This window comes from Trachypithecus francoisi, unplaced genomic scaffold (genome assembly GCF_009764315.1).
Source record: "Trachypithecus francoisi isolate TF-2019V2 unplaced genomic scaffold, Tfra_2.0 Lachesis_group0, whole genome shotgun sequence".
Lineage (NCBI taxonomy): Eukaryota > Metazoa > Chordata > Mammalia > Primates > Cercopithecidae > Trachypithecus > Trachypithecus francoisi.
Window position 1 is genome coordinate 118,501,428 of NW_022681453.1, and position 26,984 is coordinate 118,528,411.

At 38.9% G+C, this 26,984-nt stretch overlaps 1 long non-coding RNA gene across 1 annotated transcript in view; it reads right to left on the reverse strand.

Moving 5' to 3' along the window:
• Positions 1–2,895: 2,895 nt before the first annotated feature.
• The window catches only part of LOC117077127, a 38,560-nt gene continuing 14,471 nt past the window's right edge, over positions 2,896–26,984 (reverse strand). Inside the window, exon 3 of the long non-coding RNA XR_004434695.1 lies at positions 2,896–2,940. This is a non-coding gene — a long non-coding RNA (uncharacterized LOC117077127). The remainder of the gene's footprint in view (positions 2,941–26,984) is intronic.

Sequence of the window (26,984 nt, forward strand, 5' to 3'; positions counted from 1 at the left end):
TTTACAGATGAAAAATCCGATATTCAGAGAGGCTAAGTGACATGTTCAAAGGCACACAGCTGGTCCTACAATTGATGCCATAGCAGCCAGAGCTCCAACTCTTGATAAAATGCCCAGCGGTCACCTTAAATTTCTTCAGAACAGAGTGGGATGTAAATAAGAAAGCAAATGTAAGCAAATAAATAACCAGGGCACCCAATAATGGGAAGGAATGCTCAAATAATATGAGCATGATACAGTTACTTGAGTCATTCTCCACTGGGTTCCTGTGACATAAAAGGAAGTCTTGTTGCTGGTGTCTGGAAGTCCTGTAAGTGTCTCCCAGCCCCTGGCTCTTCAGTCAACACACGTTTATTTGTCATTTTAATGGAGTAATAAAATATCTAGTCCTGGGTCTGGTGATTACACAAGTAGGGTCTTCAAATGTGTCAGTACATTATCTGAACACTTTAATATTTTTGTACACAGTTCTGAGGATTCCAAACAGATACAAAACTTTTATGGTACCAAGCGTAGTAGTCCAGTACCATGTCTTTTAGGTTAATTGAAATCCCATGTATAACATTAAAAATTATATTCAGATATCACTAAATATGTGGGGGTATTTCTTGCCCTTACAGTTAACAAGAAATGAGGAGTCATTTAGCTATGCCCTTGCCTGGAAGAACTAAAAGATTATTTCTTGCCTTCATATGCCACAAAAGTCTGTTTTACAGACTGGAAGGAATAAGCACCTTTACTTTAAACAACTTGCTTCCAGTTTTGTGTGGCTGTTGATATTATAGAACTAGTGGCAGAGGCCAAGGCAGGAAAATGGGCTGGGTTACTTATAACTCTTTGAATGTGGACACATCAGCTTGTGGGAAGGAAACTATTTAAAATGGGGCTGAGGGAAAGGGGGAAAAAAATCCCCTTTCCCCATATGAGATTCTTCCATGGTGTTGTCATGCAATCTTGAAAACCTCCATAGAACAGTAGATCACTCTCATTGGATATATGCAAATTATCTGAGACCCAGTGGTTTCCTGCCAGGAAAAACTTATAATAACAGAGCAAGAATGCAATCTGAGCCCTTGCTTTCTGAAATCCCTGAAAGAACAGACTCATTCTTGACAGGGCAATTTCAGCCCTTGACATTCCAGGAAATAGCTCCATAATGTCATTTGGGCTGGGTTTGTAACCAGTCCTAAGATGTGGAGACACAAATGCAGTATGTAAGATTTCAAATATTAGTTCAGGGACCATTCTTAATTTTCACATGGAGTTTAACAACAAAAACCACCATCAGAAGAAAAAACATGCAAGCCATCCTAATTAAATTTAACATTGTCACTACTAATTAAACCCAATATAGGAAGAGGAAGGGTTTCTGCCAAGAAATTACAGACACATCCTGAAGCCTATTTCCTTTCCATTTCCTAGGTACTGGGTCCATGCCATATCCAGGATGTGACACCCAAACAAGACTGTATTTTGATCATTAATATATATGCATAAGTTAGCCCCACCCTGGGGCCTCAAAGGCCTTTGAGACGTGCTGGCCTTCCCATTTCAATGTGTTTCATTTTTTCTGGGTTCAGTACAGCTGAAAAAGGTTATGAGACTCAGGTTAAAAGTCAGGAAACGGATCAGGGCCCTATATTATGACATCATTTTCTTGCAATGCAATGAAGCAATGACATTTCCTGGAGGAAAAGTTATTAGAGATGACAGGCAGCCTCCGTTAGGTCCAGTATTTGGAGTGGAAGGTGTCAAGCCTGCAAGCCTCCAGCTCCAGTCTCCTTCCCTTCTCTTCCTTGGCTGGGCCTTCTCAAAGGTGAAGTGAAAGAGAAAGAGAGAGAGAGAGAGAGGGAGAGAGAGAGAGAGAGACCAAGTCCATTTCCTTTTTTTTTTTTTTTTATAGTCCTGGTATATTTTTAAATGAAGGTATGCTAAAACTTAGTTATAAAAAGGATTTTCCATTATTAAAGCAATTAACACTCCACAACAAAAAATATATGTGATATAAGTTTGCAATTTACAAAATAGTTTCCAGATTTATTTTTTTAAAGTGACATATAGGCAGAGTCACCAGGTATGACTGTGCAGGTTGACCAAGGGGAAGAGTGGGTATTAAAATTTGGCTCACGATTGCCAAACCTGGTGCAGGGCTGTATCTGCCTTTTTCTGATTCACACAAATGTTACACCACAAGTGATAGGTGGTCTTACAACAGGGCATAGGTTTCAGCGAACAATGAACCAGTCTCCTGCTTTCAATCCTAAGTATATCTTTGATTGTAGGAATAACATATCTTGGGGTTATCTCCAGAAGTATAAGTTTGGGGAGCTGCCTGATTGTGAGTCCTGGGCCAAAATGAGCCTCCTGGCAGGTCACTTCGGGCACATAGGGAATCTTTTCAGATTTATGAAAAGGTGTTGTTGATGAGACAACACAGGTTGTGTGAAGCACGTGGTATGGAGAACAGGAGCTCTGGGCTAGGTTTCAGCCTGGCCAGGTGCTTTTGTGCAAATCGCACAATTGTAGTGACACTACTGGCCTCCCATATGGTAGACCTTGACCTGGACTCCATATGCAGATGGACCTGCCCCAGCCCTTAACAACCAGTTTGCAGACCTGAATCAAAGCCAGAAGAGTTTAAGGGCTCAAGTCAACATACTGAGACTCCTACATCAAACCACTCTTGCTTCTCCATCTCTGCCTTTATCACTGGGTTTAGATAACTGGGCTTCTGCTTCATATCTCTGTTCCAGTGTCTGGGTGCCAGATGAGTGCTGCCTGAAAGTGGGTGTCTAGTCCACTTACCATGCCCCTTCTGGGGACTGCAGGAATGGTCCATAAACAATGAACTGAGGGCTCCAGCCTTTGGACTCTTTGTTCCTTCTACTTGTCCTCCCACTTGGATTCTCCTGGGAGTTAGCAGAATCCATCAAGCAATAACTGCAAACATGACAGAAGAGAACAACTCCTTAACACTTTTTTTCCATTTCAAAACAAAATACCGAGACACTTTTGCTTCAGTGAACGAGAGCAAGCAGGGGTGAGAAGTTTCTATTGCAAAAAAAATCAAACGGTTATGACTTCAGAAATGTTAATTCCTAGTATCCTTGATAGATTTATATATCTAAGCAATGTTTCTAGATATTGTGCTAGGTTTGCCAAACAGATTTAAGCTCACTATGGCAGTTGAGTGGCTAGGTGTCAGCCCTCACGAATCAAGAGTGCTTCTATAAATCATTTCACCGTAACTGGATGGACTTTGCAGTGACAAATATGCTCTCTCCTGGAGAAATTAGCAAATATCTGGAAGGCTTATACATTTCCCCAAGATTAGTCAAAACACAAGCCTAGTCGTCACACCTTTCCCTCATTATCCTGTGGTTGTTTTCTTAAACGTTGTGCGTCTTCATAAATGAGTCACTCTTTCCAAGATCTGTCAAAAGTATCAGTGGTTATAAGGCTGGGAAGCATACCAACCCTAGAAAGAAGTACAGAACTTTCAGTTATAGGCAAGAATGTAAAATGTCCAGAATTACTAGTGTTTTATTACTTTGCCAAATTTGCATTCTTACACCATCGAATCATTCCTTTTTAAGGATTCGTTTTCCTGTAGTTAAACCTAGGAGGGAGAAAAAGGTATTATTTTCAATGATATATTCGTATAGTTACAAAATCTGGAGCCTGTATTTTTTACCATTTGAATGCTGCTGCTTGCCCATACACGTTGAAAGTGTTGTTTAACTTAAATATACAGATCAGACTTAGTTTAGGACTCTACCCTTTCACCTTGCTCTAGGCAAGGAGAAAGATCAAAACTTCCTATATTTTTAAAGATGACCCCATCTTTGTTTTGAATGCTTCTCACATCTCCTGTTTGTAGAAGCTCCTACAAAGACTGCATTGTTTTTCTAGTCTATAAATCTACTTCTTAAAAATAAGACTTGCATTGCCCATTAGGCATCCTAGAAGACATAATTTACCTATGAGGATAGAGTCTTTATGATGATTTTTTAAAATCATAGCATTAAAAAAATAGATATTTTCAATAGAAAAAGTTGTCAGAATTGGTAGGGAAGAAAGGTATTCATAATTGATATGTTATAACGATAAAAAATGATTAGAAAAATGAAAAAATTTAGGTTATCAATTCTGCCTTGAAATACCCAAATGACCAAAATATTTTATATATTTCATTTTTACTTTAAAGTGACCCTAATTGATTAATTCATTCATTTTTTTCTTAGGTTGAAATAGAATATAAAATAATTTTAATTTCACTTAGTTCATTAATGTATTAAGAATTAAGAATTAAGAATATGCATGCCGGGCACAGTGGCTCATGCCTGTAATCCCAGCACTTTGAGAGGCCAAAGTGGGTGGATTATCTGAAGTCAGGAGTTCGAGACCAGCCTGGCCAACATGGTGAAGACCTGTCTCTACTAAAAATACAAAAATTAGCCAGGCATGGTGGTGGGCGCCTGTAATCCCAGCTACTCAGGAGGCTGAGGCAGGAGAATCAATTGAACTCGGGAGGCAGAGGTTGCAGTGAGCGGAGATCACACCACTGCACTTCAGCCTGGGCAACAAGAGCAAAACTCTGTCTCAAAAAAAACAAAAACAAAAACAAAAAAAAGCAAAAAAACCCAAGAATATGCAGGATGCCAGCCAGGGGTCAAGATGCAATGAATTGGGAAATGAAATCTCCCAGTCCACAAAATGAAGATAATATAAAAGTAAACATTACAAAGTAGTTTGAACAGGTTAAATACTTACCAGGATAAGGACTGAAAAGCAAATCATTTTACTTTTTCAGGTTTCCATTCTCTCACCCATAAAATAAAGGAGCCAGTTAATTGAATGTATAACATTCTGGGACTAAAAGAAATACGTGTCACTGTTTCAAGTGAATTTAATGCATACAAGCTTTCACGTGCTTTGTTTGGCAAATATCAGGAAAATATGCTCAAAGTGGAATTATGATTTCAGGTATGGAGATGGACACTATCATAGACATAGTGAAAAACAAGAGGAAAAATATGGAGCTTGGCCATAAATAGCAGAGAATGCCTAAACAGAATGGATGGCTTGGGCAGGAGGAAGCCAGAGCAGAGAGCTGCAAAGTGAGATTGGGCTGAGTGCACTGCAAAGCTCAGATCAATCAACAAGGACTTTATTCTACTCAGGTTACTTTATTTGTTAAGGGATTCTTAAGGGGGTGCCTGAGATAACAGAGCCAAGGATTATAAACTGTGCTAAGTATAATAGACTGCAAAAATATCCTAGCATCTAGCTTTGTAAGACTAGCAGAGGAAGGACATCTATAACTAGAGAGTGCTTACCAAATATTTTGAGAATGTTCTGAGGTTCCACTTAAACAATGGGTCTTGGCTGAGGTTTGGAAACAGCAGTTGCAGGCAGCAGGGGAATGGTAACCAAAACGGAGTTATTCTCTTTGAACAACCAACACTTGGGAAGGGGACTAAATTGTTGCAAAGAAGCAGTTTGGCTGTACACCAAGGAAGAATCTTCACATGTTCTCAAAATATAAACAACACTTTGGTATAGTAAGAAGATTTCCCACAAGACTCATTTCTCCTAGAGATAGAAAAGTGAGGAAAACATGTGATTCTCTGGAGTGCTGTGTCTCTTATGCAATGAGATCTTGGTCAAGTCCAGTGCATTGCCCTTTTTGCTTTGCTTGCCAGGAAGCTGGAAACCGAATTTAGATTTAATTCTAGGACATACACTAAAAGGTCTAACCTTGTCTTTTACGTTTAAATTACCGCTTTGTCTTTTGCTCTTATCTTGAAAATTTTGCTGTATTTGTATCTGTCATTATATGCCACCTCATTCATTCATCTAGTTCAAAGACATTTATTGAGCACGTACTTTGTATGAGACACATCAAGTTCTTTTAGAAGACAGACAGAATGTGGCTCTGGACTGGCAGGCAGGAGACCTGAGCTTTAATATCAACTCTGTTTCTGACTTGTGCTGTGTTTCGGTCTTAGGGCTTGATGTTTATACTCAGAATATAGTTCAGGCATTTTCCAGATGAACAAAGGCTCTGGGCCATGTAGCTGGTTTTCCTAATAACTCACCCCATCGCCCTCTTTTTTGAGAATGGATTTTTTCCCCCAAGGGTCTTTGATCCTACAGCTGCAGACATTCTGGCACCAGGGAGCCTTAAAGGTCAAGGATTGAAGACACATAGAGGTCAATGAAATCAGGGGACATCTTAGTAACTGCTGAGAACTTGTGGGGGAGAGCACTATGGCTTCCAAGATGAATGAATGATGTCATTGGTGGTATAAATAAGCATGCACTTGCTAAGCTCTGACAGGAATCCAACAGGTGTGTTCTGGAACAGTGCAAACAGAAGAGACCCTTCAAAGAAAAACAGCCAGAAAACTGCTTCCTTTCACCTGTGAGGTCTTCTTTTTGATTGCAGGCTCCCAAAGATTGAGCACCATGGAGTACAAAGGCAAGTGTGTGAACTTGATCCTGTTTTCTCGTCTGTGGAATAGGGCGGTTGGACCCACTACTGTAATCTTCTAGCCCCTCTGACTCTAATTGTCTAGATTTTATGACTATCAATTCTCTTTTCAGCCTTCTGGCTCTACCACTCCAACCAGAGTTGCCCTTACCATCCTCTTCAAATACAATAAAAACAATATGCAAATAAAGACAGCCAAAACACTTGTATAATGGCAATACTGAAGGACAAGATTGAGACCTACTTAAGTATTATTGAGTTATATCAAAGACTTGCTGGATAGCTGGATGTGGTCATTACTTCCCAAAACATATCACTTCCTTCAGAGCATGTCCAAATCCATCACAAACTATGTTTACACAATTCTACTGCGTATGCATATATGAACCATATTCCCATATTGCTTAGCACAGTGATATGTATCAATAAATGTGAGAGTATCTGAGTAACTTTTGAATCTAAGAAACAGCTAACAAGAATTTTTATTTTACATCAGTAATTCATATGTAAAACAAATATCTGGGAGAATAAAGGTGCAAATACAGAGAAGGCACAATGCCTGCCCCAAAGAGTTTCTTAATTTAATGGAAGTGCATAAAAATGTAAGCAGTATTTTGTAAAAAATATCTAGTAAGTTCAGTGGTCTTTAAAATATGCACATATGAAATGCTACCAGCTTATTTACAGTGAATATTAATATTGGACACCATCCACGACATTAAGTGCTGAGCATGCAAAAAGGTAGCAAATGGCCCTGTGCTTGGTAGCCCTGTAATCTTCAAAATGATATACAGCTGTGCCTCAGTAAGGGGACAGGATTAGGACCCCACATATACCAAAATCAGAAGATGCTCAAGTTCCTTATATAAAAGTGGTATATGCGTATAACCTAGGTACATCCTCCTTTGTACTTTAAATCATCTCTAGGTTACTTACAATACTTAATGCAATGTCAGTGCTATGTACATAATGGTTATACTATATTATTTGTTATTTTTAATTGTTGTATTTTTTTCATTTGCTTTAAAAAATATTTTGATCTGTGGTTGATTGAATCCATGAAAGTAGAAAGTAAAAAGGGAGGGCCAAGTATACATGATTCATTCATTCCTTCATTCTCCAAACAAGTATTGAGCACTTACTATGTGGAAAACACTGTGATAGACACTTTGCAGGACCAAGGCCTATTTCATACACAGTTCCTGTCTTCAAGGATTTTAAATCCGGTAGGAGTGAAGAAACAGACAGCAAAGCAGAATTGAAAAGATGTATCAGTAAAGAGCTATAGAGAACACGCTGAGGATAGAGTAATTATGCCCTGGAATCAGGAAAGCCTTCACAATGGAGTGGCACTTGATCAAGACCTGCAAAGATTATAGCATTTTAATGGTGGAGACAAGGAGGAAACACATCTCAGAAAGAGAGGTCAGTGAGAATAAAAGTGCAGAGGCAGGCCGGGCGCGGTGGCTCAAGCCTGTAATCCCAGCACTTTGGGAGGCCGAGACGGGCAGATCACAAGGTCAGGAGATTGAGACCATCCTGGCTAACATGGTGAAACCCCGTCTCTACTAAAAAATACAAAAAACTAGCTGGGCGAGGTGGCGGGCGCCTATAGTCCCAGCTACTCGGGAGGCTGAGGCAGGAGAATGGCATGAACTCGGGAGGCGGAGCTTGCAGTGAGCCAGGATCCGGCCACAGCACTCCAGCCTGGGCGACAGAGCGAGACTCCGCCTCAAAAAAAAAAAAAAAAAAGTGCAGAGGCATGAAAATCAATGCATGCTCTGAGAATAGCAAGCAGGCTGGTGTAGCTGGAGCATGGAATCCAAAATGGATGGAGGAAATGAGGCCAGAAGTTAGGAGGAAGCCGGCACGTGAAGGGCTTTCAGTGTCATACTAAACCTACTGATTTTCTTCAGCTAACAGTAGGGAGCTAGTAGAGGTCCAAGAAGGCAAGAACAAATAATCAGAGGCTACATATTCAGTATCAAATATCAATACCTGACGAAATGAATGACTGCTAAGAAGTCGGGTGGAAACAATGGGTTCTTCTAAATTAGGAGACCAAGACTTAGGGCCAGTATTGATACTCTTCACCTACGCAGCTCCAATCCATTCTTTATACTTCAAAGTGGACATTCCTTCCACAGGCAAGCCTCCCCTTTACCTCAATTGAGCCAGATCTCTCTGCTGTGTACCCAGAGATCCCTGTGCTTTTCCTCTGTGGCTTGTAGTAGATTTTATAATTGTATATTTGCCTGTGTTTCATTAATATATGTGTCCTGCATTGGACCATAAACTATGTGAGAGCAGAGATTATGTTTCTGCTTTGCCAGTCAATTTTTTGATAGGCTACCCACTATTCCTGACCCAGAGTATGAAGTAAAATATTTGATAAATGAATGAATGAACGAATGAAATACAGGAGTGGACACAGTGTGTCGGAGAATGATGATGAGATATAACATCTGGAACCTTATCCCTAAGTGTGGTGGTTTTAAAATGTGGATGTAAAATTATTTGATGTTGTTCTCATAAAAAGTTCGAATTGATATTCTTTGCCCTTAAATCTGAGCAGCCTTGCAATGAACGGAGAGCAGCAAGAATGGTGTGTGACTTCTAAGGTTGCTGTGTTGGAACCATGTGGTTCTTTTGGGGTGCTTGCTGTGGGAGAAGTCAGCTGCAGTGTAACAGGTATGACCACCCTAAAATCTGCAAGTCAGAGAGGCCACGATGCTAGAGAAGCCATGTACAGGCACTCCAGTTGACAGACTGAGCTCATCTCTGCCAAGAAAGGTGAGTGAAGCTGTCTTGAACTCTTTGGACCATCTCATCGGCCAACTGAGAAGACCTTGGCAATTGCCCCAAGAAGCAAAAAAATTGCCCAGGTGAGCCCTGTCTGAATATCAAACCCATAGAACGCATTTGTATGATAAAATGTTGTTTTATGCCAGTAAATTTGGGATAATTTGTTACATAGCAATAGTAGCTAAAATGTCAGCCAAAGTCTCAATAGAATCTTCCCCAATAACCTGTAACAGATGAGGAAATTGAGATCCTGAGAGATTAGCTAATTTATCCAAGTTTCTAATTTGGTAACAGTAAAGCAACCAGTCTTCTGACCCCCGGGCCATTGCCTTTTTCTCTCTAATATATGATAATGCATTAAGAAATTTTCTGTATAAGTATATGCCGAGTCTAAAGACCATCTCTTTATCAAGCCACATTTGTATCCCCATTGGTACTTTTATTCCCATTGATAATTAAATGGATCAGCCAAACTCCTTTACATATACACAAAAAGTGAACTGTAGCCTTAGATATGTGGAGTTTACAAATGCTGTAGACAATTTGGACATTTGAATGTAACTACCTCCCAATTAGAGGAAGAAACATCTTCAAGTATATAAAACACAGTAATATTTCTTCTTAAATTTGTGCCATTCTAATCCTTAACTTCCTTAGTTTTGAAGGCTGTCAGTTCCAAATTCACTGAAAGAACTTTTCTACTGAAAGAAAAATGCTGCCTCTATTAATATCAACCTTCTCCCTTTCAGAACACTTGCTTGCTAGTGATTTATTGTGGACAAGCTTCTTCCTGCTCCTTTTGAAAGTTAATTTTTTTCTTAATCCTGCAAGTAGAGGATGAATTCCTCATCTCTTGCCTGAGGACAATTTGGTTAAGCTAAATCTTCAGGAGAGAGTTTGGGTATTTACAATTCACAAATTGATGCTGCTTGTAACACAAAAGAGAAAAGGGTCTTGCTGCTGTGTTTGATGTCAATTGGAAACTAATTGAAAAACAAATAAGGAAGACCAGCCCATGCAGCCCGTATGGGTAAAGATCCTTTTAGATCTTGGGACCTTGCAGTTATATCATAAAGATGGAAATGTTTTCCTTTAAAAAGATCAAAGATACGATCCTTTTGTTTGTGGCAATGTCATTTTTTTTAAAGGCTGAGGAAAACAACAACTAATTATCTCCATAACTGTATCTCAAAGAAGACTGTACAATGATGATTCAAAAGTTGATGTTTACCTTATTGCAACATTTTTCCTATTCATATAGTGAAACCATTAATAATTTAAGGAAAGACAAATGTTCAATTCAATTCTATTCTGAATGTCCTTCTCATCGTCGTGACTTCATAGGTTTCAACAAATGTTAGTTCTTTAAAATCCCACCTATGATATAGAAGGATGTGTACATGGCTTTAAGTGATGTTACGTATTAGGACTCTTAGTTGCAAATGATGGAATACTAAACTCTGACTAGTTTTAATAGAGGGAGTTGATTGGGTCACATAACGGAAAAGTGCACACTCAGATCTTGCTTCAAGCCCAGCTAGAGGCAGGGATGTGTACTTTTCTCTCCAGATTCTGTCTCACTCAGCTGTTTTCCTCTGTGTTGGCCCCTTTCTCAGGCTGATTCAATGCATATAAGGTCAGAGGACCACTGGCAGGTCTCATCTTACATTTGGACACAGTTCCTCCTATGTGTCCCCTTGGCAGCATTTGCCACTGTGAACCACTCCTTCCCCCCACCCCACCCCTTGAATCTCTCCTCAAGAAGCTTGTGCTCTTTTCCTGTCTCAGACAGACTCTTCTTTTGTTTTCTTTATTAGCTTTTATATGATCAGCATGGTCCCCAGATGTAGGTGTTCACCAAAGTTCCATCTTCAACCTTTTTCTCTTTTTTTTTTGAGATGGAGTTTTGCTCTTATTGCCCAGGCTGGAGTGCAATGGTGCGATGTCGGCTCACTGCAACTTCTGCCTCTTGGGTTCAAGCAATTCTCCTACCTCAGCCTCCCGGGAGCTGAAATGACAGCTATGCACAACCACGTCAGGCTAATTTTTTGTATTTTTAGTACAGACAGGATTTCTCCATGTTAGTCAGGCTGGTCTTGAACTCCTGACCTCAGGTAATCCGCCCACCTCAGCCTCCCAAAGTGCTGGGGTTAAGGTGTGAGCCTCCATACCCAGCCAGTTTTTTTTTTTTTTTTTCTTCTAACTCTGTAGTCTCTCTCATTGGGCAACCTCATCCAGTTCCATGGCTTCAAAAGTCACCTATTGGATGTTGATTTTAGCATCTATGACTCCAGTTTTGGTTCTGTTCTTAGGTGTTATACAATAGTTTTTGAGTCTCTATTCCTTGTGCTTCCATCACCTTAAACTCAGCATTTTCAGAAGCAAACATTAATTTACCCCGGTTGGTTCTTTGTGCCCTATGACATGTCACTATCATTCTTCCAGTCAACCAAGGCAGAAGAAAATGGAATAATTATCACTATTTATTCTCATCTCATATCCAGTTGGACCTCCAGAGGTGCAGCCTCCACTTTTTCATCCCCACTGCCACTGTCGAGTTTAGACCTCCATTTGCTCTCCTCTATTATAATAGAATTCCAATTTCTTATTTACTATATCTAAATCACCTTACTGAAAACACTTTTTAATACTCTAAAAATTATTTCTGCCATCGCATGTTATAAATTCAAAATACTCAATGTTCAAGGCTTTCTAAGCTCATTTCCATGTGTCTATTTTAGGTACTCTGGTTGGGCCTTACCACGTACCCTTCACATCTTTACTCATGTTAATCCTTCCATTTCAACAGTGTTATTTTCTTCACCTGTCAATGCCCTACTCTACCTTTAACATCAACCTGGGGTAGACAACAGTGTTGTTCATTGTTTTCTCTGGTGCTCTTCCTTCTATTTTATATTTTATTTTTATATTTTTGTGTTAGGATAATCTTTCCACCATGGTACTCCTCCTTCTAAACACATGGTGGATCGCATACTTCTTCCCTTGTTGTATCCAGCAGAGTTATGTGGCTTGCTTTGGTGAATAAATACAAGTACAATTGGCACATGTCACTTCTGGGCAGAAGCTTTAAGATCTTTCATGAAACTGGCTATTTTTTCATTTTTCTCTGCTAGAAAGTCAGCAATACTTGAGAGAATAGTTTCTCTGACAATCTAGAGTAAAGATGATATGGACCAGTGCCCCCACCCAAACCATCTTGGACATGAAGCATGAGCAAGAAATTAACGTTGGTTGTGTTTGTGTAATGAAAAGTCTAGTTGGGCACAGTGGCTCATGCCTGTAACGCCAACATTTTGGGAGGCTGAGGTGAGCAGATTGCTTTAACCCAAGAGTCCGAGACCAGCCTGGGCAATATGGCAAAACTCTGTCTCTACAAAAAATACAAAAATTAGCCACACGTGCTGGCATGCGCCTGTGGTCCCAGGTACTTGGGAGGCTGAGGCAGGAGGATCACTTCAGCCAAGGAGGTTGAGGCTGCAGTGAACCATGATCATGCCACTGCACTCTGGTCTAGGAGACAGAGGGAGACCCTGTCTCAAAATAAAATGAAATAAAATTAAAATTAAATAAATTAATAAAGATTAAAAAGTCTGATTCTATGTTTTGATGTTCGATTGTGGATATTTTTAAAACCATGCCCTTCCTTCTTCCCTTCTGCCACACATCTGACCAAATTGATTTAAAAATCTTGGTGCTCCCTTCTTTGATAACAGTGCATGGTTGAGACTTCGCAAATGCCTTTCTGCATGAAGAAACACTCACCCTGGCCCCACCCCAACCTCCTTAGGCCAGTCTCATTTTCTTGCTCTCTCCAAACCATTTTCAGAACAGCGTGGGAGGCCTACCATATTCTCCCTAGAAAGTCTCACTATGCAATAAACCTTCTCATCACTTCTTGGAATGTGTGTGGTGTCGTCAATCTTGATACTGGAATCAAAGTCTGGGTGGGGGTCTGTCTTACTTCTGAAAAATAACCCCAATAATTTGTAATTTGGAAATGTCTGTTACTTTTGGATCTGTCATGGCTGGGGTACTGCAAAAGTTTGATATCTTAATCTGTGTATTTATTACATTGGGGTTGTTCAATTTGTGAAAATTAATTGATTTTTACACCTAGGATGTAAAAGGGCACACCTAGGAAGTGCCCTTCTTACCTCTGGTTTTGCTTTCCATGGCTTCAGTTACCCACAGTGCAGTACAAAATAAAATTCTGAGACACAGAACAAATAAGGGATGAGGTTCACATAACTTTTATTACAGTATATTGTTATAATTGTTGTATTTTATGATTATAGTTGTTAATCCCTTACTGTGCCTAATTTACAAATGAGACTTTATCACAGGTATGTGTGTATGAAGAAACATAGTCTATGTAGGGTTTGGTACTATCTTCGGTTTCAGGCACCCACTGGGGTCTTGGAATATATCCCCTATGGATAAGGAGGGACTAATGTATGCCATACTCACTAAAAAGATTAATTTTAAAACTTTATTGGTACTATTCTTACATACTCTCAACTTTGTCTTCTTTATCACTATCTGAACGTATTTATTGAAATGGGGATAGTGTGTGAGTACATATGTACATAACGGAATGGAGTTAGTAATAGAAGAACAAAACAGACTTTTTTTTAACTTTTATTTTAGGTTCGGGGGTACATGTGAAGGTTTATTACATAGGTAAACTCGTGTCACAGGGGTTTGTTGTACAGATTATTTCATGACCCAGGTATTAAACCCAGTTTGCAACAGTTATCTTTTCTGCTCCTTTCCCTCCTCCCACCCTCCACCCTCAAGTAGACACCAGTGTCTGTTGTTTCCTTCTTTGTGTTCATAAGTTCTCATCATTTAGCTCCCACTTATAAGTGAGAACATGCGGCATTTGGTTTTCTGTTCCCAGGCTGGTTTGCTTAGGAAAAGAGCCTCCAGCTCCATCTATGTTCCCATGAAAGATACGATCTCGTTCTTTGTTATGGCTGTATAGTATTCCATGGTGTATATGCCTTTAACCAGTCTGTCACTGATGGGCATTTAGGTTGATTCCAAGTCTTCGCTATTGTGAATAGTGCTGCAATGAACATTTGTTGCATTTGTCCTTATGGTAGAATGATTTATATTCCTGTGAGTATACACCCAATAATGGGATTGCTGGATCAAATGGTAGTTCTGTCTTCAGCTCTTTGAGGAATCACCACACTGCTTTCCACAATGGTTGAACTAATTTACATTACCACCAACAGTGTATAAGTGTTCCCTCTTCTCCACAACCTCTCCAGCATCTGTCATCTTCTTTTGACTTTCTAATAACAGCCATTCTGACTAGTGTGACATGGTGTCTCACTGTGGTTGTAATTTGCATTTCTCTAATGATCAGTGATATTGTACTTTTCTTCATATGCTTGTTGGCTCCATGTATGTCTTCTTTTGAAAAGCAGACACTCTTTAAAAAGCTAATCATGAAGCAAGATAGAATTATGGAAATGCTAAATAGAAACACAAATAATATATCCTTGTAATTACAGAAGGAAAATATCAGGTAAAACTTCAGAGGGATGGTGACATCTTTTATATCGTATAAAAATATAAATATAGTCAGACTAGGTGAAATTACACTGTGCTCATATAAACAATATCCCGATTTCTATTACCGTTACCATTAGTAAGTTTTGCCTATCTTTGGACTTCATATAAATGAAACCTTATAGTATGTATTCTTTTGTGTGTGACCTTTCTCAAGCAGCATTACATTTATGGTGATTCATCCATTTTGCTGCATGCATCTGCAGTACACTTCTTTTCATTTCTCCATTGTATACCATTGTCTTAATATACAATAATTCATTTCTCCATTTTCCTGTTGATAAACAATGGGTTGTTTCCAGTTTGGGGATAGTATGAATAATGCTGCTATGAATTTTTTTTAAAAAAACATATTAATGCATTTCTATTAGTTACATACCTAGAATTGAAATCATTTGGCATAGCATATATGTATGTTCTAGTTTAGGAGATACTGTCAAACTGTTCTCTAAAGCAAGGGTACCAACTTACAATCTCACCAGAAGTGTAAGTTACTCTACATCCTTGCCATGCCTTGTTATGGTCAGTCCTTTTAATATTAGTCATTCTGATGAGGATACAGTGAAATCACATTTGTATTTCCCTGATAAGTTTTAATATTTATTAGCTACTGGATATCTTCTTTTATAACTTCCCTGCTAAGTCTTTTGCACATTTTCTACTGAAATGTCTTTTTCTTATTGACATATAGAAGTTCCTTAAATATTCTGGCTATGAGTCCTTTGTGAGTTCTATGCATTGCAAATATATCCTCCCATTTTGTGATTTGCCTTCTAAATCACTTATTGATGTCTTGAATGACAGAAGTTTTTAATTTTACGTTCAGTATGTCAATCTTCCTTTTTTTTTTTTTGGTTTTTTTGTTTTGTTTTTTTTTTTTTTATTTTTTATTTTTTATTTTTTATTATACTTTAAGTTCTAGGGTACATGTGCATAACATTTATATCATGTATAACTCCCCAATGCAATCCCTCCCTCCTCCCCCCTCCCCCTGATAGGCCCCAGTGTGTGATGTTCCCCTTCCTGAGTCCAAGTGATCTCATTGTTCAGTTCCCACCTATGAGTGAGAACATGCGGTGTTTGGTTTCTCTTCTTGTGATAGTTTGCTAAGAATGATGGTTTCCAGCTGCATCCATGTCCCTACAAAGGATGCAAACTCACCCTTTTTTATGGCTGCATAGTATTCCATGGTGTATATGCGCCACATTTTCTTAATCCAGTCTGTCACAGATGGACATTTGGGTTGATTCCAAGTCTTTGCTATTGTGAATAGTGCCGCAATAAACATACGTGTGCATGTGTCTTTGTAGTAGAGTAATTTATAATCCTTTGGGTATATACCCAGTAGTGGGATGGCTGGGTCATATGGTACATCTAGTTCTAGATCCTTGAGGAATCGCCATACTGTTTTCCATAATGGTTGAACTAGTTTACAATCCCACCAACAGTGTAAAAGTGTTCCTATTTCTCCACATCCTCTCCAACATCTATTGTTTCCTGACTTCTTAATGATTGCCATTCTAACTGGTGTGAGATGGTATCTCATTGTGGTTTTGATTTGCATTTCTCTGATGGCGAGTGATGACGAGCATTTTTTCATGTGTCTGTTGGCTGTATGGATGTCTTCTTTTGAGAAATGTCTGTTCATATCCTTTCCCCACTTTTTGATGGGGTTGTTTGTTTTTTTCTTGTATATTTGTTTGAGTTCTTTGTAGATTCTGGATATTAGCCCTTTGTCAGATGAGTAGGTTGCAAACATTTTCTCCCATTCTGTAGGTTGCCTGTTCACTCTGATGGTAGTTTCTTTTGCTGTGCAAAAGCTCTTTAGTTTAATTAGATCCCATTTGTCAATTTTGGCTTTTGCTGCCATTGCTTTTGGTGTTTTAGACATGAAGTCCTTGCCCATGCCTATGTCCTGAATGGTACTACCTAGATTTTCTTCTAGGGTTTTTATGGTATTAGGTCTAACATTTAAGTCTCTAATCCATCTTGAATTAATTTTCGTATAAGGGGTAAGGAAAGGATCCAGTTTCAGCTTTCTACTTATGGCTAGCCAATTTTCCCAGCACCATTTATTAAATAGGGAATCCTTTCCCCATTTCTTGTTTTTGTCAGGTTTGTCAAAGATCAGATGGCTGTAGATGTGTGGTATTATTTCTGAGAACTCTGTTCTGTTCCACTGGTCTATTTCTCTGTTGTGGTACCAGTACCATGCTGTTTTGGTTACTGTAGCCTTGTAGTATAGTTTGAAGTCAGGTAGCGTGACGCCTCCAGCTTTGTCCTTTTGACCTAGGATTGTCTTGGCAATGCGGGCTCTTTTTTGGTTCCATATGAACTTTAAAGCAGTTTTTTCCAATTCTGTGAAGAAAGTCATTGGTAGCTTGATGGGGATGGCATTGAATCTATAAATAACCTTGGGCAGTATGGCCATTTTCACGATATTGATTCTTCCTATCCATGAGCATGGTATGTTCTTCCATTTGTTTGTGTCCTCTTTGATTTCACTGAGCAGTGGTTTGTAGTTCTCCTTGAAGAGGTCCTTTACATCCCTTGTAAGCTGGATTCCTAGGTATTTTATTCTCTTTGAAGCCATTGTGAATGGAAGTTCATTCCTGATTTGGCTCTCTGCTTGTCTGTTACTGGTGTATAAGAATGCTTGTGATTTTTGCACATTAATTTTGTATCCTGAGACTTTGCTGAAGTTGCTTATCAGCTTAAGGAGATTTTGGGCTGAGACAATGGGGTTTTCTAAATATACAATCATGTCATCTGCAAACAGGGACAATTTGACTTCTTCTTTTCCTAACTGGATAGCCTTGATTTCTTTCTCTTGCCTGATTGCCCTAGCCAGAACTTCCAACACTATGTTGAATAGGAGTGGTGAGAGAGGGCATCCCTGTCTTGTGCCAGTTTTCAAAGGGAATTTTTCCAGTTTTTGCCCATTCAGTATGATATTAGCTGTGGGTTTGTCGTAAATAGCTCTTATTATTTTGAGGTACGTTCCATCAATACCGAATTTATTGAGCGTTTTTAGCATAAAGGGCTGTTGAATTTTGTCAAAAGCCTTTTCTGCATCTATTGAGATAATCATGTGGTTCTTGTCTTTGGTTCTGTTTATATGCTGGATTACGTTTATTGATTTGCAAATGTTGAACCAGCCTTGCATCCCAGGGATGAAGCCCACTTGATCATGGTGGATAAGCTTTTTGATGTGCTGCTGAATCCGGTTTGCCAGTATTTTATTGAGAATTTTTGCATCGATGTTCATCAGGGATATTGGTCTAAAATTCTCTTTTTTTGTTGTGTCTCTGCCAGGCTTTGGTATCAGGATGATGTTGGCCTCATAAAATGAGTTAGGGAGGATTCCCTCTTTTTCTATTGATTGGAATAGTTTCAGAAGGAATGGTACCAGCTCCTCCTTGTACCTCTGGTAGAATTCAGCTGTGAATCCATCTGGTCCTGGACTTTTTTTCGTGGGTAGGCTATTAATTGTTGCCTCAATTTCAGAGCCTGTTATTGGTCTATTCAGGGATTCAACTTCTTCCTGGTTCAGTCTTGGGAGAGTGTAAGTGTCCAGGAAATTATCCATTTCTTCTAGATTTTCTAGTTGATTTGCGTAGAGGCATTTATAGTATTCTCTGATGGTTGTTTGTATTTCTGTGGGGTCGGTGGTGATATCCCCTTTATCATTTTTTATTGCGTCTATTTGATTCCTCTCTCTTTTCTTCTTTATTAGTCTTGCTAGCGGTCTGTCAATTTTGTTGATCTTTTCAAAAAACCAACTCCTGGATTCATTGATTTTTTGGAGGGTTTTTTGTGACTCTATCTCCTTCAGTTCTGCTCTGATCTTAGTTATTTCTTGCCTTCTGCTAGCTTTTGAATGTGTTTGCTCTTGCCTCTCTAGTTCTTTTAATTGTGATGTTAAAGTGTCAATTTTAGATCTTTCCTGCTTTCTCTTGGGGCATTTAGTGCTATAAATTTCCCTCTACACACTGCTTTAAATGTGTCCCAGAGATTCTGGTATGTTGTATCTTTGTTCTCATTGGTTTCAAAGAACATCTTTATTTCTGCTTTCATTTCATTATGTACCCAGTAGTCATTCAGGAGCAGGTTATTCAGTTTCCATGTAGTTGAGCGGTTTGGATTGAGTTTCTTAGTCCTGAGTTCTAGTTTGATTGCACTGTGGTCTGAGAGACAGTTTGTTATAATTTCTGTTCTTGTACATTTGCTGAGGAGTGCTTTACTTCCAATTATGTGGTCAATTTTGGAATAAGTGCGATGTGGTGCTGAGAAGAATGTATATTCTGTTGATTTGGGGTGGAGAGTTCTATAGATGTCTCTTAGGTCCGCTTGGTGCAGAGATGAGTTCAATTCCTGGATATCCTTGTTAACTTTCTGTCTCGTTGATCTGTCTAATGTTGACAGTGGAGTGTTGAAATCTCCCATTATTATTGTATGGGAGTCTAAGTCTCTTTGTAGGTCTCTAAGGACTTGCTTTATGAATCTGGGTGCTCCTGTATTGGGTGCATATATATTTAGGAGAGTTAGCTCTTCCTGTTGAATTGATCCCTTTACCATTATGTAATGGCCTTCTTTGTCTCTTTTGATCTTTGATGGTTTAAAGTCTGTTTTATCAGAGACTAGGATTGCAACCCCTGCTTGTTTTTGTTCTCCATTTGCTTGGTAGATCTTTCTCCATCCCTTTATTTTGAGCCTATGTATGTCTCTGCATGTGAGATGGGTCTCCTGAATACAGCAGACTGATGGGTCTTGACTCTTGATCCAGTTTGCCAGTCTGTGCCTTTTAATTGGAGCATTTAGTCCATTTACATTTAAGGTTAATATTGCTATGTGTGAACTTGATCCTGTCATTATGATATTAACTGGTTATTTTGCTCATTAGTTGATGCAGTTTCTTCCTAGCCTCGATGGTCTTTACATTTTGGCATGTTTTTGCAATGGCTGGTACCGTTGTTCCTTTCCATGTTTAGGGCTTCCTTCAGGGTCTCTTGTAAGGCAGGCCTGGTGGTGACAAAATCTCTAAGCATTTGCTTATCTGTAAAGGATTTTATTTCTCCTTCACTGATGAAACTTAGTTTGGCTGGATATGAAATTCTGGGTTGAAAATTCTTTTCTTTAAGAACGTTGAATATTGGCCCCCACTCTCTTCTGGCTTGTAGAGTTTCTGCCGAGAGGTCTGCTGTTAGTCTGATGGGCTTCCCTTTGTGGGTAACCCGACCTTTCTCTCTGGCTGCCCTTAAGATTTTTTCCTTCATTTCAACTTTGGTGAATCTGGCAATTATGTGTCTTGGAGTTGCTCTTCTGGAGGAGTATCTTTGTGGCGTTCTCTGTATTTCCTGAATTTGAATGTTGGCCTGCCCTACTAGGTTGGGGAAGTTCTCCTGGATGATATCCTGAAGAGTGTTTTCCAACTTGGTTCCATTTTCCCCCTCACTTTCAGGCACCCCAATCAGACGTAGATTTGGTCTTTTTACATAATCCCATACTTCTTGCAGGCTTTGTTCATTTCTTTTTCTTCTTTTTTCTTTTGGTTTCTCTTCTCGCTTCACTTCATTCATTTGATCCTCAATCGCTGATATTCTTTCTTCCAGTTGATCGAGTCGGTTACTGAAGCTTGTGCATTTGTCACGTATTTCTCGTGTCATGGTTTTCATCTCTGTCATTTCGTTTATGATCTTCTCTGCATTAATTAGTCTAGCTGTCAATTCTTCCACTTTTTTTTCAAGATTTTTAGTTTCTTCGCGCTGGGTACGTAATTCCTCCTTTAGCTCTGAGAAGTTTGATGGACTGAAGCCTTCTTCTCTCATCTCATCAAAGTCATTCTCTGACCAGCTTTGATCCGTTGCTGGCGATGGGCTGCGCTCCTTTGCAGGGGGAGATGCGCTCTTATTTTTTGAATTTCCAGCTTTTCTGCCCTGCTTCTTCCCCATCTTTGTGGTTTTATCTGTCTCTGGTCTTTGATGATGGTGACGTACTGATGGGGTTTTGGTATAGGTGTCCTTCCTGTTTGATAGTTTTCCGTCTGACAGTCAGAAGGACTGTCTGTTGGTCTGTTGGAGATTGCTTGAGGTCCACTCCAGACCCTGTTTGCCTGGGTATCAGCAGCAGAGGTTGCCAAAGATAGAATATTGCTGAGCAGCGAGTGTACCTGTCTGATTCTTCCTTTGGAAGTTTCCTCTCAGGGATGACTCCACCCTGTGAGGTGTGGGGTGTCAGACTGCCCCTAGTGGGGGATGTCTCCCAGCTAGGCTACTCAGGGGTCAGGGACCCACCTGAGCAGGCAGTCTGTCCGTTCTCGGATCTCAACCTCCGCGTTGGGAGATCCATGGCTCTCCCCAAAGCTGTCAGACAGAGTCGTTCGCCTCTGCACTGGCCCCCGCTGCTTTCCCTATTGGACCTCAGCTGTGGGCTGTCCCCAGAGGTGGAGTCTACAGAGACAGGCAGGTTTCTTTGAGCTGCTGTGAGCTCCACCCAGTTCGAGCTTCCCAGCGGCTTTGTTTACCTACTTAAGCCTCAGCAATGGCGGGCGCCCCTCCCCCAGCCTCGCTGCTACCTTGCGGATAGATCGCCGCAGACTGCTGTGTTACCAGTGAGGGAGGCTCTGTGGGAGTGGGACCCTCCCGGCCAGGTGTGGGATATATTCTCCTGGTGTGCCTGTTTCCTTAAAGCGCAGTATTGGGGTGGGAGTTACGCGATTTTCCAGGTGTTATGTGTCTCAGTTCCCCTGGCTAGGAAAACGGATTTCCTTCCCCCTTGCGCTTCCAGGTGAGGCGATGCCTCGCCCTGCTTCAGCTCACGCTGGTCAGGCTGCAGCAGCTGACCAGCACTGATTGTCCGGCACTCCCTGGAGAGATGACCCCAGTACCTCAGTTGAAAATGCAGAAATCACCGGTCTTCTGTATTACTCGCGCTGGGAGTTGGAGACTGGAGCTGTTCCTATTCGGCCATCTTGCTCCGCCCACCCGTTAATGGATTAATCTTCCTTTATTATGAGTATTTTTTGTATCCTGTTTAAAAAAAATCTTTTTCAACTCAAAAGTTACCAAGATAATTTCCTATGTTCTGTTCTATAAGTTTTATTGCTTTTCATTTCACATTTAGTTCTATAATCCATCTAGAATTACTTTTTTAGTATGGTGTGAGGTAGGGATCAAGGTTCATTTTTTACATATATATCTAATGTATATGTGCATTGAAACTCAGTGTAATTTGATCCATCAAATAAATAAATTAATTCCCAAATCTGAAATTCCCTGAGGTTATATTATTTTCTAGGTTCCCAAACCACTAACTGTAAGGTGGAATCCACCACTAAAAACCCCTCATGGTTTCCTGAAATAACTTTACTGGTAGAGGTGGGAAGAGACCATTATGCATCCTTATTGCCACTGCTAAAGACTCTCAGATTGAAATCTCCTCCCTAACCAGAAATTTCAAAATTCTGAGAAAATAATTTTTGTCCACCAAAATAAGGAATGTCTATCTTTGGTCTTTTCAGTCCAGCACCATACATATATTAAATTATATAAATTAAGTTTTGTTTAAATTAAATTTTATTTCATGTTATTTTGTGGACTATTTTTTAAACATGTTTGAGTTTATGAGCTCCAGTACTCTACATAGAGCAAGTGTTCAGCAAATAGTGGATCACAGCCCACCAGCTATGGGAAAATGTTCTACCTCCCTATGTGCTAACTCACAAAAAGCAGCTAGATGTAGCTAGAAGAGCTAAGGGCCTGGCTTTGGATAAAACTTCCCAAGTTCTGGCTCCACTTCTGTTTCCTATGAGTGATGTGACCACAGGCAAATCCCTTACTATTCGAAGCTTCAGTCGCATTCTTCTGCTCACATAGGATAACAATACCCTAGAATTATCATAGGCTTTTTATTAGTATTATCATAGGGTTCTTGTTTAGAGTGCTGCATTTAAAGTAATTGTCTCACTGCCTTTCACAAACAGCACCTAACAACTGTCATCAATTGTTATTTTCTACTACTAATGCAGCAGCACAACTAAATAACCCTTTTCTAAGGATCTTCCATAAAAAGAATCTTTAAAAAAAAACTTATGCAAAAGGGTGAAAATGTTGGTTTTTATCTGGTTTTTCTTGATATTCACATACTCAAATGACCCACCATGAGTTCTCAAGATTCTTTCTCACAGCCCAAAGGCACACTTCATTTTTTGTTTGTTTTTAATTAGAGTTTTTTTTTAATTTTTGTGGGTACACAGTGGATATATATATTTATGAGTGATATGAGATATTTTGATACAGGCATGCAATTCTTAATAATCACATCAAAATAAATGGGGTATCCATCACCTTTTATCTATCTTTTGTGTTTCAAAAGAGCTGATTGTATTATTTTAGTTATTAAAAAATATACAATTAAATCATTTTTACTATAGTCACCCTGTTGTGCTAGCAAATAATAGGTCATATTCATGTTTTCTAACTCTATATTGTACCCATTAGCCTTCCTCAATTACCCCCAATCCCCCCACTACCATTTGCAATTGAACTTCCAATGAGTTCAATTGTTTTGATTTTTAGATCCCACAAGTAAGTGAGAACATATGAAGTTTGACTTTCTGTGCCTGACTTATTTCACTTAACACAATGACTTAGAGTTCCAACCATGTTGTTGAAAATGACAGGATCTCATTCTTTTTTATGGCTGCATAGTATTCCATTGTATATATGCACCATATTTTCTTTATTCACTGGTAGACACTTAGGTTGCTTCCAAATCTTGGCTATTGTAAACAGTGCTGCAAAAAACAGGGGAGTACAGATATCTCTTTGATATATTGATCTCCTTTCTTTTGGGTATATACTTAGGAGTGTGATTGCTGGATCATATTGTAGCTCAATTTTTAGCTTTTGAGGAACTTCCAGCTGTTCTTCGTAGTGGCTGTACTAATTTACATTCCTACCAACAGTGTACAAGTGTTCCCTTTTTTCAAAATCCTTGCCAGTGTTTGTTATTGCCCATCTTTGGATAGGAGCCCTTTTAATTGGTGTGCAATGATAGCTCATTGAAGTTTTGATTTTCATTTGTCTGATGATCAGTGATGTTGAGCACCTTTTTCTATATTTGTTTTCCATTTGTACATCTTCTCTTGAGAAGTGTCTATTAAGATTTTTTGCCCATTTTAAAATCAGATTATTGTATTTTTTCCTATAGAGTTGTTTGAGCTCCTCATACATTCTGGTTATTAATTTCTTGTCTGATAGGTCGTTTAGAGATTTTTTTCTCCCATTCTGTGGGTTGTCTCCTCACTTTACTGATTATTTCCCTTGCTGTGCAGAAGCTTTTTAACTTGATGTGATCCCATTTGTCCATGTTTGCTTTGGTTGCCTATGCTTGTAGGGTATTACTCAAGAAATCTTTGCCCACTCTTATGTCCTGGAGACTCCCCCCAGTGTTTTCATTTAGTAGTTTTATGCTTTGAGGTCTTAGATTTAAGTCTTCAATCCATCTTGATTTGATTTTTATATACGGCACAGGATATGGGGTCTAGCTTCATTCTTCTGCATATCAATATCCAGTTTTCCCAGCATCATTTCCTGAGTGTATGTTCTTGGCACCTTTGTCAAATATGAGTTCATTGCAGATATATAGGTAATTTCTGGGCTCTTTATTCTGTTCCACTGATTTATGTGTCTGTTTTTATGCCAGTACCATGTTGCTTTGGTTACTATAGCTTTGTGGTATAATTTGAAGTCAGGTAATGTGATTCCTCCAGGTTTGTTCTTTTTGCTTAGAATATGGTTGGCTATTCTGGGTCTTTCACGGTTCCATATAAATTTTATGATTTTTTTTTTACTTCTGTGAAGAATGTCAGTGGTATTTTGATAGGAATTGCGTTGAATGTATAGAGTGCTTTGGATAGTATGAACCTTTTAACAATATTGATTATTCCAATCCATGAACATAAAATTTCTTTACAATTTTTGGTGTCCTCTTCAATTTCTTGCTTCAGTGTTTTATAGTTTTTATTAGGGAGATCTTTCACCTCTTAGATTAATTATTAGATATTTTATTTTTATTTGTAGCTATTGTAAATGAAATTACTTTTTTGATTTCTTTTTCAGATTGTTTGCTGTTAGCTTATAAAAAAACTTATTGGTACAAAAATGCTACTGATTCTTGTGTGTTGATTTTGTATCCTGCAATGTTACTGAATTTATCAGTTCTAATCGTTTTTTGATGGAGTCTCTAGGTTATTCCAAATATAAGATTGTATCATCTACAAATAAAGATAATTTGACTTATTTTTCAATTTGGATGTTTTTGATTTATTTCTCTTGTCTAATCACTCTAGCAAGGACTTCCAGTACTGTGTTGAATAACAGTAGGAGAAAGTAAGCATCCTTGTGTTCTAGATCTTAAAGGAAAGGCCATCAGTTCTTTCCCATTCAGTATGATACTAGTTATGGGGGCCTCATATATGGCTTTTATTATGTTGATGTATGTTCCTTCTATATCCAGTTTTGTTGAAGGTTTTCATAATAAAGAGATGTTGAATTTTATCACATGCTTTTTTAGCATACATTGAAATGATCATTGATCATATGGTTTTTGTCCTTCATTCTGGGATATGATATATCACATTGATTGATTTGTGTATGATGAAACATCCTTGCATCCAAGTGGGAAGAATTCCACTTGGTCATAATAAACGATCTTTTTCACGTGTTGTTAAATTCAGTTTGCTATAGTTTGTGAGTATTTTATTGAGGATTTTTGCATCAATATTCATCAGAGATACTAGCCTGTAATTTCCTTTTGTAATGTGTTTTTTTCTGCTTTTTGTATAAGGGTAATACTGGCCTCATAAAATAAGTTTGGCTTTTCAGAATAGTTTGAATAGGATTGGTATTAGTTCTTCTTTTTTTTTTTTTTTTTTTTTTTGAGGCGGAGTCTTGCTCTGTCGCCCGGGCTGGAGTGCAGTGGCCAGATCTCAGCTCACTGCAAGCTCCGCCTCCCGGGTTTATGCCATTCTCCTGCCTCAGCCTCCGGAGTAGCTGGGACTACAGGCGCCCGCCACCTTGCCCTGCTAGTTTTTTGTATTTTTAGTAGAGATGGGGTTTCACCGTGTTAGCCAGGATGGTCTCAATCTCCTGACCTTGTGATCCGCCCGTCTCGGCCTCCCAAAGTGCTGGGATTACAGGCTTGAGCCACCGCGCCCGGCCTAGTTCTTCTTTAAATGTTTGGTGGAATTCAGCAGTGAAGCCATTGCGGCGCAGGCATTTCTTTGCTGGGAAAGTTTTGTTATGTCTTCAATCTCGCTTTTTGTTGTTGATCTGGTCGGGTTTTGGATTTCTTCATGATTCAGTCTTGGTAGGCTGTTTGTATCCAAGAATTTATCCATTACTTCTAGATTTTCCAACTTATTGGCATGTAATTGCTCATAGTAGCCACTAATGATCTTGTGAATTTCTGCAGTATCAGTTGTAATGTCTCCTTTTTCCTTTCTGATTTTAATTATTTGGGTCTTCTCTCTTTTTTTCTTAGTTAGTCTGGCTATAGATTTGTCAATTTTGTGTATCTTTTCCAAAAACCAACTTTTGTTTCATTGATCTTTTGTATTGTATTCATTTCAATTTCATTTATCTAACCTCTTATCTTTATTACTTATTTTATTCTACTAATTTTGGATTTGGTTTGCTCTTGCCTTTCTAGTTCTTTGGGATGCATCATTAGGTTGTTTATTTGAAGTTTTTCTTCTTTTTTGATGTAGGCATTTATAGCTACAAAATTCCCTCTTAGTACTGCTTTTGCTCTATCCTATAGGTTTTAGTGTGTCATATTGCCATTATCATTTGTTTCAGGAAATTTTTTAATTTCCCTCTTAATTTCTTCATTGACCCCCAGATCATTCAGGAGGCTACTGTTTACTTTTCATGTGTTTGTGTAGTCTCCAAAATTCCTCTTGTTATTGATTTCTAGTTTTATTTCATTGTAGTCAGAGAAAATGCTTAATATTATTTCAATATTTTTAAATATGTTAAGACTTGTTTTGTGACCTAACATACAGTCTATCCTTGAGAAT